Source organism: Mus caroli, chromosome 7, assembly GCF_900094665.2.
Source record: "Mus caroli chromosome 7, CAROLI_EIJ_v1.1, whole genome shotgun sequence".
NCBI classification, from domain to species: domain Eukaryota; kingdom Metazoa; phylum Chordata; class Mammalia; order Rodentia; family Muridae; genus Mus; species Mus caroli.
The window spans coordinates 131026000-131035174 of record NC_034576.1 but is presented as its reverse complement, the minus strand read 5'-3'; the positions used below and the strand labels follow the sequence as shown (position 1 = coordinate 131035174).

The window sequence follows — 9175 nt, the reverse complement described above, 5'->3', positions numbered from 1 at the left end:
CCTGCTTGAGTTCCAGTCCTGACTTCCTTGGTGATGAACAGCAGTATGGAAGTGTAAGCTGAATAAACCCTTTCCTCCCCAACTGCTTTTTGGTCAAGATGTTTGTGCAGGAATAGAAACCCTGACTAAGACAACTTCCATATTCCTAAATTATTTACAAGGACATTTTTTATTTTGTAATCAGAAAAGCAAACAAACTAAAGCTAAAACTATTTGCCTAGGATTTTTTGTAAAAGCTTACAATCTTACTAAAGAAACCAGACCAACAGGAGAAGCACAGGGAGAAGTCCCACAGCACACGTGTTCATGAAACGAAGAAGCCCAGAGAAGAGAACACTACCCCCATTCAACTGGAAACACCAATATCCAGAAGCCCCACGTCTCTTTCAGGGCAGGCAGGATGCATCTTTGCCTCAACCCATTCACAGGAAGTGCCAGGGTTAGTGACCAAGGAAACCAGGCTTTGGGGACCCTGGGAGAGTCTGTGAGCCAAACAAGATTTTCAAGTAAAGGAAGAAGATTCTCAAGTGACACAGCCAGGCAGGTAAAGGGAATATATGAGGCCTGCCGACACAGCCATCCAATATTTGCCACAGTGGACCAGCAAGGCCTAAGTAATTGAAGTTAGAACAGCTCTTTAACCTGAGCCTTTAAATTTTAATATATAAAATCCAATTTTAAATCCCATTTCTGGAAATCTGTTGCAACTGAATCCCACAGTGCACTCTGCTCCATGGAGCATCTGGGTCCCTGCTCTCTTTAAGCAAGTACCAAAAAAATTTCATTATTTCTATTTCAAACTCATTTGCCTTTCTGTCACCTGCAGTTAGAGTTTTCCCACACCAGAACCTCGAGGTTATCTGCATTTCTTCTGAGTTTTTTTATATTTCAATTGTTCATCAAAATAAAACTCTTTTATCTCCAAAATATGCACATCCTATTCAAAACTAATTTTAAAATAGCCTTTTAAAAACTCACCCTCCTGACCCACCTCATTAACAGTGTAAAACCTGCTTATCAAAGGCATATCATTATCCAGCGAATGGCATCCTCGCCAAGAACTATCTACATTCAAAGAGTATAATTCCAAGGTGATTTCTTTTTAATTTTTTTTTCAAAAAGTGCTAGTACACCTGGTAAGATATCTGGTGGGCTTCTTAGAAGGCCATTGACCGTATAACAATAAATTTAAAGATGGGAAGGTCTGGGAGATGGTTCTGTCAGTGACATGCTTGATGCATAAGGAGCCAAATTCCAACTCCAGCACCCACGCAAAAGCCATGTGTTGGTGAACACACCTGTAACCCAGGCTCAGCGAGTCAATGAAAGGGGAGCCCTTAGGGCTCCCTCAGATGGTCTAGCTGATTTGGCAAACTCCAGGCTCAAAAAGAGAGAGAGTGTCTGTCTCAAAACAATAGGATGTAGAGCCATGGAGGAAGATACCTGACAGTGATCTCTGGCCTCCACATGCACACACATGCATATGTGCACACACACACACACACACACATGCGTATACATCTGGACAGGCATGCACAGACAATGACAGCTTGAACTGATTGTCAGCTTGACTGCACATAAAGAAATCTCTGGGCATGTCTGTGAGGGATTTTCTAGACTGGGTGCATTGAGGTGGCAAGACCTAACTGTCAGATAGTAAAAAGAAAGATAGCTGAGAAGCAGCATCTGTGGGTGCTTTCTGACTGTGCGTGCCATGTGACTAGTCACTCCTGCTCCTGTTACTAGGCCTTCCCTACTGCAAAGACTGTATTACCTGGAACTGTAAGCCAAAGAAACCACACACACACACACACACACACACACACGAGGCAGGAGGGGTGGAGAAGGCAACTGGGGCCATTCAAACACTGTTTATTCATGTTGTACTCTATGATACTGCGTTTCATAGTGTGCTTGCCTCTGGAGAGAGAGATTGGTACGTACTATATGTGCCATCTGAATTAGAAGTAAAAAGAATTAAGGACCTCCCCCTTTCCTGGTTCTATCTAGAAAGCATTAGCTCTCAGGTACACCAGAGAAACATCAATAAGACCTGAGCCGGTCCTGATGTCTCCCTGGAAGCTCTTATCTGGGGTTTCATTAACTCAGATTCTAGAAGGAGACAGACTGGAGCTAGAAGACCTAGCTGTGATACCTGCATAAGAGTCTGGTTTTGTTCATTAAGCTTCCACTTCCCCTGTTGTAAAATGAGGGGCAGGGGCGGGGGGTGGGGGGTGGATCTGTAATGGACTCAGTGCAAACTGGATTTTTCTGCCTCTTCAGATCATCCTATAGATCTGGAAAGTCTAAAGTCTTCAAAGATTTCCACAGTGCTGGGAACTAGGGGGCCAAAACCTGAGAGTCGCCTCTGGATCTGAGCTTCCCCACAGGTATCTGTAACTACATAGACTCCTCAGTCTGATTCCTGCAGAGGGAATCAGCTGTGGCCCCTCTAAATTCTGGCAGAGGGAACTTGGGTTCCTCCTGAAGCACTGACATTATGTGTTAAGGAGAAGAGGAGAAGAGCTGGTCACTATAACTCAGAATAAAACACAAGCTAGGAGTGACCAGGAGAAAGGCTTTCCAGCCATCATCAAATGCTGACCGTGACCCCCAGTTCACACTATACACAGCAATGGTTCTGGGAATGAGGCTTCCCACATACTCTATGAGAGCTTTCGCCATCACCTTTGCTGTGAACACAATCTCCTCAATGTGTTTGACTTTTCTAAGCCACCGGGGACTTCTTTTCACTCTTTATAATGCAAGCTTTCATTTACGTACGACCCAAGAAAGAACTCCTGGAAACAGCAGGAAATTGATGAGGAAGCTGAGTTCTTGGGTGTGGAGAAACATTGCTAATTAAGGTTGAAGTCTATCACGACCACATAGCTCCTCAGAGCTTGGTGCAAAATGGAGGGCTCACTCTACCAGCAGGGCTCCCCCTTCTCTGACCTTGCTGGTGTACCTCCCATACCCTCTACCCAGAGAAGATCAAGTAGTCCTTGGCAGACCTACAAGTTCAACTCCCCTGCCTCCATAAGAACCTGTCCAGCAAGTCCTTGGGATTCCTGGAATGCCACTCCATACAAACATTCACAGTGCTTTAAACTCCAGACAAGGATTTTTCATTTACCCTAAAAGCCCCTTCACACTCTTCAAAGTCCATAGGTTGCCTTGGTTCATCCCAAATGTTCAAATACATTGTACTTGTACATGTACAAGTCCACCCTGAATAAAGGTGTGTGCACAAGCTAAGATCATGTTAGAGAGCTGTTTCAGGGAAGATCTTTGGAGAAGGCCTTCTCTGCCCCTCCCTGTGCCCCCAGCACTCACATCCAGCCTGACTGAGATCCTGCAGACCCAACTCATTCTGAACTCTACTTCATCCTTCCATTCTGGTGCTGGACACTCTGAGTGGAAGGGAGCAGAAAACTCAGGACCACAGCTGGCCCCCGACATGCATACCACACTTGGAGACAAAACAAGAAAAGAAAAACCACTTGGAACCCCGATCCAGGAACTGCCAGCACACCCTGGCCACCTGCCATGTAAAGTTGGACTAGCCACGTTATGATAGGAAGGAACCGTCACGCTGTCCCCATCAGAGGAGTGGATCATGACAGTGAATGTGAGTAACTGATCCGGCAGCAGCTTGGAGGCAACAGCTTCGTGAATGGCAGCTATTACATTTATTACTCCAAACCCTGTACTTACTCACAGTGTCACAAGGCCTCTGTTGCAGCTGACAGATGGTGGTGACTAATTCTGGAGAACAAAGATAATATGCTCTCTGATGCTGTCACCCCTGTCCTGTAAGGAAACGAGGCTATATTACACTAATCTTTCAGTCAGACCACTTCCACGGTGAAGCAAACAGCTATGCCCAAATGATGTCACTTTTGGACATCTACCTGGCAGGTTGATCAAAGCTCTTTCATACCCAGTTGCAGCCAACTTGATCCATTTCAAGGAAGCCACTGAGTTTCTATAATGTGTAAAATATATAAACAAAAGACAGTAAGAAATCCTATCAAATGGTATGATGAAGGTAGATTGCAGAGCAGAGAGATTTAGACCTCAGACTTGCCCCTTGTCCTCTGGAGATGGCTCAGCTGGTAAAGGTGCTTTCTGCCAACCTGATGACAAGCATTTGATCCCAGGGACAAACATGGTAGAAGAAGAGAATTGACTCTCACATAATGTCGTCTGGCCTCCATATGCACTGCAAGATATCGCCACACACCCATATATACATATGTACAAATATATACACTCACGCAATGTAAATATATACATTAATAAATGTAATTTTTTAAGTTTCCCTCCTTCAGGGACCCCACAAGAGCTATATGCACAGCTGCATCCTCTGGAAAGGTGATTAGCAAGATGATTTAGAGGGCTAAGCTCCTGGGAGCCAACTGCTCATAAGTAGGGCACTCATTTTGGGGTGTGTGTGTGTGTGTGTGTGTGTGTGTGTGTGTGGTGTGTGTGTAGTGTGTGTGTGTCTGTGTGTGTGTGTGTTATGTGGTGTGTGTGTGTGTTTTATGTGGTGTGTGTGTGTGTGTGGTGTGTGTGTCTGTGTGTGTGTGTCTGTGTCTCTGTGTGTGTGTGTGGTATGTATGTGTGTCTGTGTCTGTGTGTGTCTGTGTCTGTGTGTGTGTGTGTGTATGTGTGGTATGTGTGTGTGTCTGTGTCTGTGTGGTGTGTGTGTGTCTGTGTCTGTCTGTGTGTGTGGGTATGTGTGTGTGTGGGTGTGTGGGTGTGGGTGGGTGGGTGGGTTATATGGTGTATGTACACATGTATGCAAGAAGCCAGAAGAGGGCACCGGACCCCCTAAAGCTGGAGCTACAGGCACTTGTGAGCTGCCCATATGGGTGCTGGGACCTGACCTCCAGTCCTCTGTAAGAGCATCAAGCGCTCTTACTAGCCACAGAGCTAATGTCCAGCACCACTCCTAAGAACAACAAAAAAGAAACCAAGAAAAAAAAACTGTTTGAAAGAAGGAGTATTGTATCGGGAAATATTGACAAAGACCCACCATGTTCCCATGCTTTTGATGCATATGCTGTTTTTTATTATTCCCTGCAACAGACTATTGAGAGAGAAAGACAGGACAGGAAGACCTCAGCTGGGATGTCACACCCCATTGTCATGACTGATTGTCTGGGGGCACCTCGTAACATCTCATCAGCATGCTTTACCAGTAGCCTGGCTACACTGACAGAAACTTCATTCCAGCATTATAAGATTGAAAATCTTCCCAAGATGTCATCTTAATGAGTACTCATTTTTTGACTACAATTTCTCCTATACTTTCTGGTCACAGGACAGGCGACGAGTAGACTTGCGAAGGGCCCTGGCTAGTGAGCTAAACCTACAGATATGTCTTGGATATCAGGGAACCAAGGAGCAGGTAGACTGGCAGGGGCAGCATGTTTCGCCTGGTACTTGGCCAATGAGGAGGCAACCGCACAAAATGTCAGTGAAAACTGGTTCTAGATAGAAAATTGCAAATAATGGTCAGATGCGGAGTTCTTTGTCAAAGATCCAGAAACACTGAACAAAACAGCAAGGTTTTGTCTGCCATGTCCAAGGGGCTCAATTTGCCACACTAACCAATTGACACTTAGAGCCATGTTTTATTGTCTTCTGCCTGCCCATTAATAGTAGCAGGAGGACAATAATTCAAAATAATTACAAAAGAGAAAGGTAGCAATTAGAAGTACAAATTAGCTATTAAATGATTCAGAAATTTCAAAGTGAGAAGATGACCTTTTCACTTCTTATCTGGCAGTGACAAATTGGGTTCTGACTTGAGAGGAAGAAAAAAAAAACCAAAGCATTCTAACACATGATGGATTCCCTTCTCATTCCCATGGGAGCCTGGTCAAGCTCGTTAGAAAGAACCCGGTAGAAACTGAGTTTCAGGAGGTCCATCAGCAGCTCCTAACCTGCCTACCTGGAAAGGTCTCCTTCCTCTTTATACTGTTGGTGCCTTCTCTTGTAATGATAAAGAAGGAAAACAGAGGAAAGCCCACAGCCTCGCATCTTACTTAATTAGTGGATGCTAGCCTAAAAGTTAATGAATAGGCCGTTCCTGTTATCATTTTAAATTTTAGGCTAGATGTTGGGGACAAGCTCAGTGGGTGGCACTTTGGATGTGTATGTCCTCAGCCCACATAAAGCCAGACCTATATGTCCCTACATGTAGCAGTACATGTCTGTAACCCCAGTGCTTCCATGAGGACATGAGAGGAGAAAACAGCCTCCCAGGCCAGCTAGTCTACATAGCAGCAAGCTACAAACAGACCCTGTCTTAAACCAGGTCGAAAGTGAGGACCAGTACCCAAGGCTGGCCTCTGGCCTCCTTATGCTCATCATATCTCACACACACACACATACACACACACACACACACACACACACACACACACACACACACACACACAACACACCCATTACACACTACACAGGAACACACATATACACTACACACACCATACCACAGAGAGAGAGAGAGAGAGAGAGAGAGAGAGAGAGAGAGAGAGCTAAATATACCCCTATGCGAGGTACCCCCAATCTTCTCATCAAATGTGGCAGCAAACTTCTATTCTGGGCTCATTTCCCTCTGAAAACCCTCCTGAGTTAACATGCCACTTTGCCTGTTCAGTGAGAACACCCTGTTCTCAATTCTATTCGATTCTAACCTGAAACCATGCATTAAACCCCTCCTCTTCCTCTTAGGAAAAACTTGCCAGCTCCAAAGTTCCAAGATTTTACTGCTTGTCCTGTGGCTCTTTGCACAATTTTAATTCAGGACACTTAATTGCATGTTAAAGCATAAAAAGTGTCCTTCTTGTGTAAGGCTCTGGATCTCACCTAGAGAACATACAGTGTAGTGCCATGCTGGTGCCATGCTGTTGACAAGGACAGGATGACAGTTATTTCTACTTCAGATCAGGGGGTGGACGCACCACTAATTCCCACATCACCAGCTTGGTTTCTGTATGAGAAGAGAACTCGGGATCAACACACTGTAGTGAGGGGAAAGGACCTTAGATGTAAGTTAAGCCCCTTTGCTCATCCTGAAGGGAAAAAGACTCAGAGTAGAAGTAGCTTGTCTGTAATCACACCAGGGTGCAGGGCTGGTCTCCATGCCCCGTCAATCAGCTCCCAGCTCTTAATCCAGTGCACTCTGTTTCTCTCCTGCCTCTCTCCCACCTCTCTCCCAGGAGTCATTGCAGTCCTGTTCCTGCCCTCAAGCCACAGTCACAATCAACACCTGTCAGTCTGCAGGATCCATATTTGCAAACTCACTTTCTTGATAAGTCGGAACATAGGCTGCTCTCATGGTGATTCACGGGTGCAGAGTTTCGAAAGCTTTGAGCCACCCCACTGCATTTTCCAAGCTGGTGTTGAACAAGGCAACATTTGCCTTCCTGCTCCAGCCCCCTACAGCAAACAAGGATCCTTATTGAGGCTAGTTAATGTTATGAATTTTTGCATGCTGTGTTTTGGGGTGAGATTTCACTGTCAAAATGGCCAAATGCTGAGTTGCTGTCTGGGTATCCTAAGGGCCTTGTTGGAAAAGTGCATGAGTCCCCCCAAGCTTTGCACAGGAATAGGTTATGGTACTGTTAGCAGAGAGTTGACAACATTGTGTGACTTTTCCTGGGAAGATGTGAACAAATGCTTGTTCACCCCAGGCAGGGCACCAACAACAGACCAAAGTATGATCCCACCCCAGTCTAGTCTGGTGAACTAATGAGTTCACTGGGGTTATTTACACACGTTTGGGTGAAGGATTAGCATGGGCGACTCAAAGGCTGTTTCATCAACAAAAAGTGCACCCTAGCCCGGATGAGAGCTCACAAAAGTTGTATTCCTGGAACAAATTTAATTAATTAATTAATTAATTAATTAATTAATATGTGTCTGTATATGTGTATGCCACATTTGTGCAGGTACCTGCAGGAGCCAGAAGAAACGGTGTTCGATTCCCCAGAGCTGAAGTTACAAGAGGTTGTGAGCTGTTCAATATGGGTACAGAAAATCAAGGTTTGGTCTTCTGGAAGAACAGCAGGTGTTTTTATCAGCTGGGCCATCGCTGCAGCTGCAGCGGTGGGGGAGGAAGTGGCAGAGGCAGTGCCTGTGCCCGGCAGGGGGGTGGCGTGGGGGGCAGGCGCGTAGCCCGGACCATGGAGGGGCAGAGTGACCACTGCAAGATCATAGTGGTGGGGGACAGGGAGTGTGACAAGACAGTGCTAATGCATGTGTTCGCCAAGGATGCCTACCCTGGGACTTATGTCCCCATGGTGTTTGAGAACTACACTGCCAGCTTTGAGATCGACAAGTGCTGCATTGAGCTCAACATGTGGGATACTTCAGGTTCCTTTTACTATGACAATGTCCGGCCTCTGACCTACCCGGATTCTGATGCTGTGCTTATCTGCTTTGACATTAGCTGGCCAGAAACACTGGACAGTGTCCTCAAGAAGTGGCAAGGAGAGACTCAGGAGTTTTGCCCCAATGCCAAGGTGGTGCTGGTTGGCTGTAAGCTGGACATGAGGACTGACCTGGCCACACTGAGAAAGCTATCCAAGCAAAGACTTATCCCTGTCACACATGAGCAGGGTACTGTGCTGGCCAAGCAGGTGGGAGCTGTGTCCTACGTGGAATGCTCCTCCCGATCTTCTGAGCACAGTGTCCGGGATGTCTTCCATGTGGCCACAGTGGCTTCAATTGGCCGTGGCCATAGGCAGCTACACCGTACTGACTCTGGCCAGGGACTGCAGTGATCCACTCAACTGTCAGGATGGCCAGACCGGGGAAATGAGGGCGAGATGCATAAGGATCGAGCCAAGAGCTGTAACCTCATGTGAGGGGTTGCAGTGGGGCAGAGAGGGAAGGGGGCTGGGTGAGAGACAGCTGGTTGTTCCCATGGGTGCTCCTGGACTTTTTGACCTCCTGGTTCTGGCTGGAAGGTCAGGGCAGGCAGAGGAGCAATTCTGGTTGGAGGAGCTAGAGGATAGAAGGCTGTCACCCCTCACCCCATTCTCCACACCCTTATCCCTTCTCTGCTGCTAGCTGAGAGAGCTGACAGGGTAGGCATCTGGTACATGAACTTGGATAGGGCAGGCTGGGCTTCGGTAAACCAGGCAATGACTTTGGT

General features: G+C 46.4%; 1 pseudogene; it reads left to right on the top strand.

The window, feature by feature from the left end:
• Nucleotides 1-8201: 8201 nt before the first annotated feature.
• On the top strand, nt 8202-8801 carry LOC110299352 (annotated as a pseudogene).
• The last annotated feature ends 374 nt before the right edge of the window (nt 8802-9175 follow it).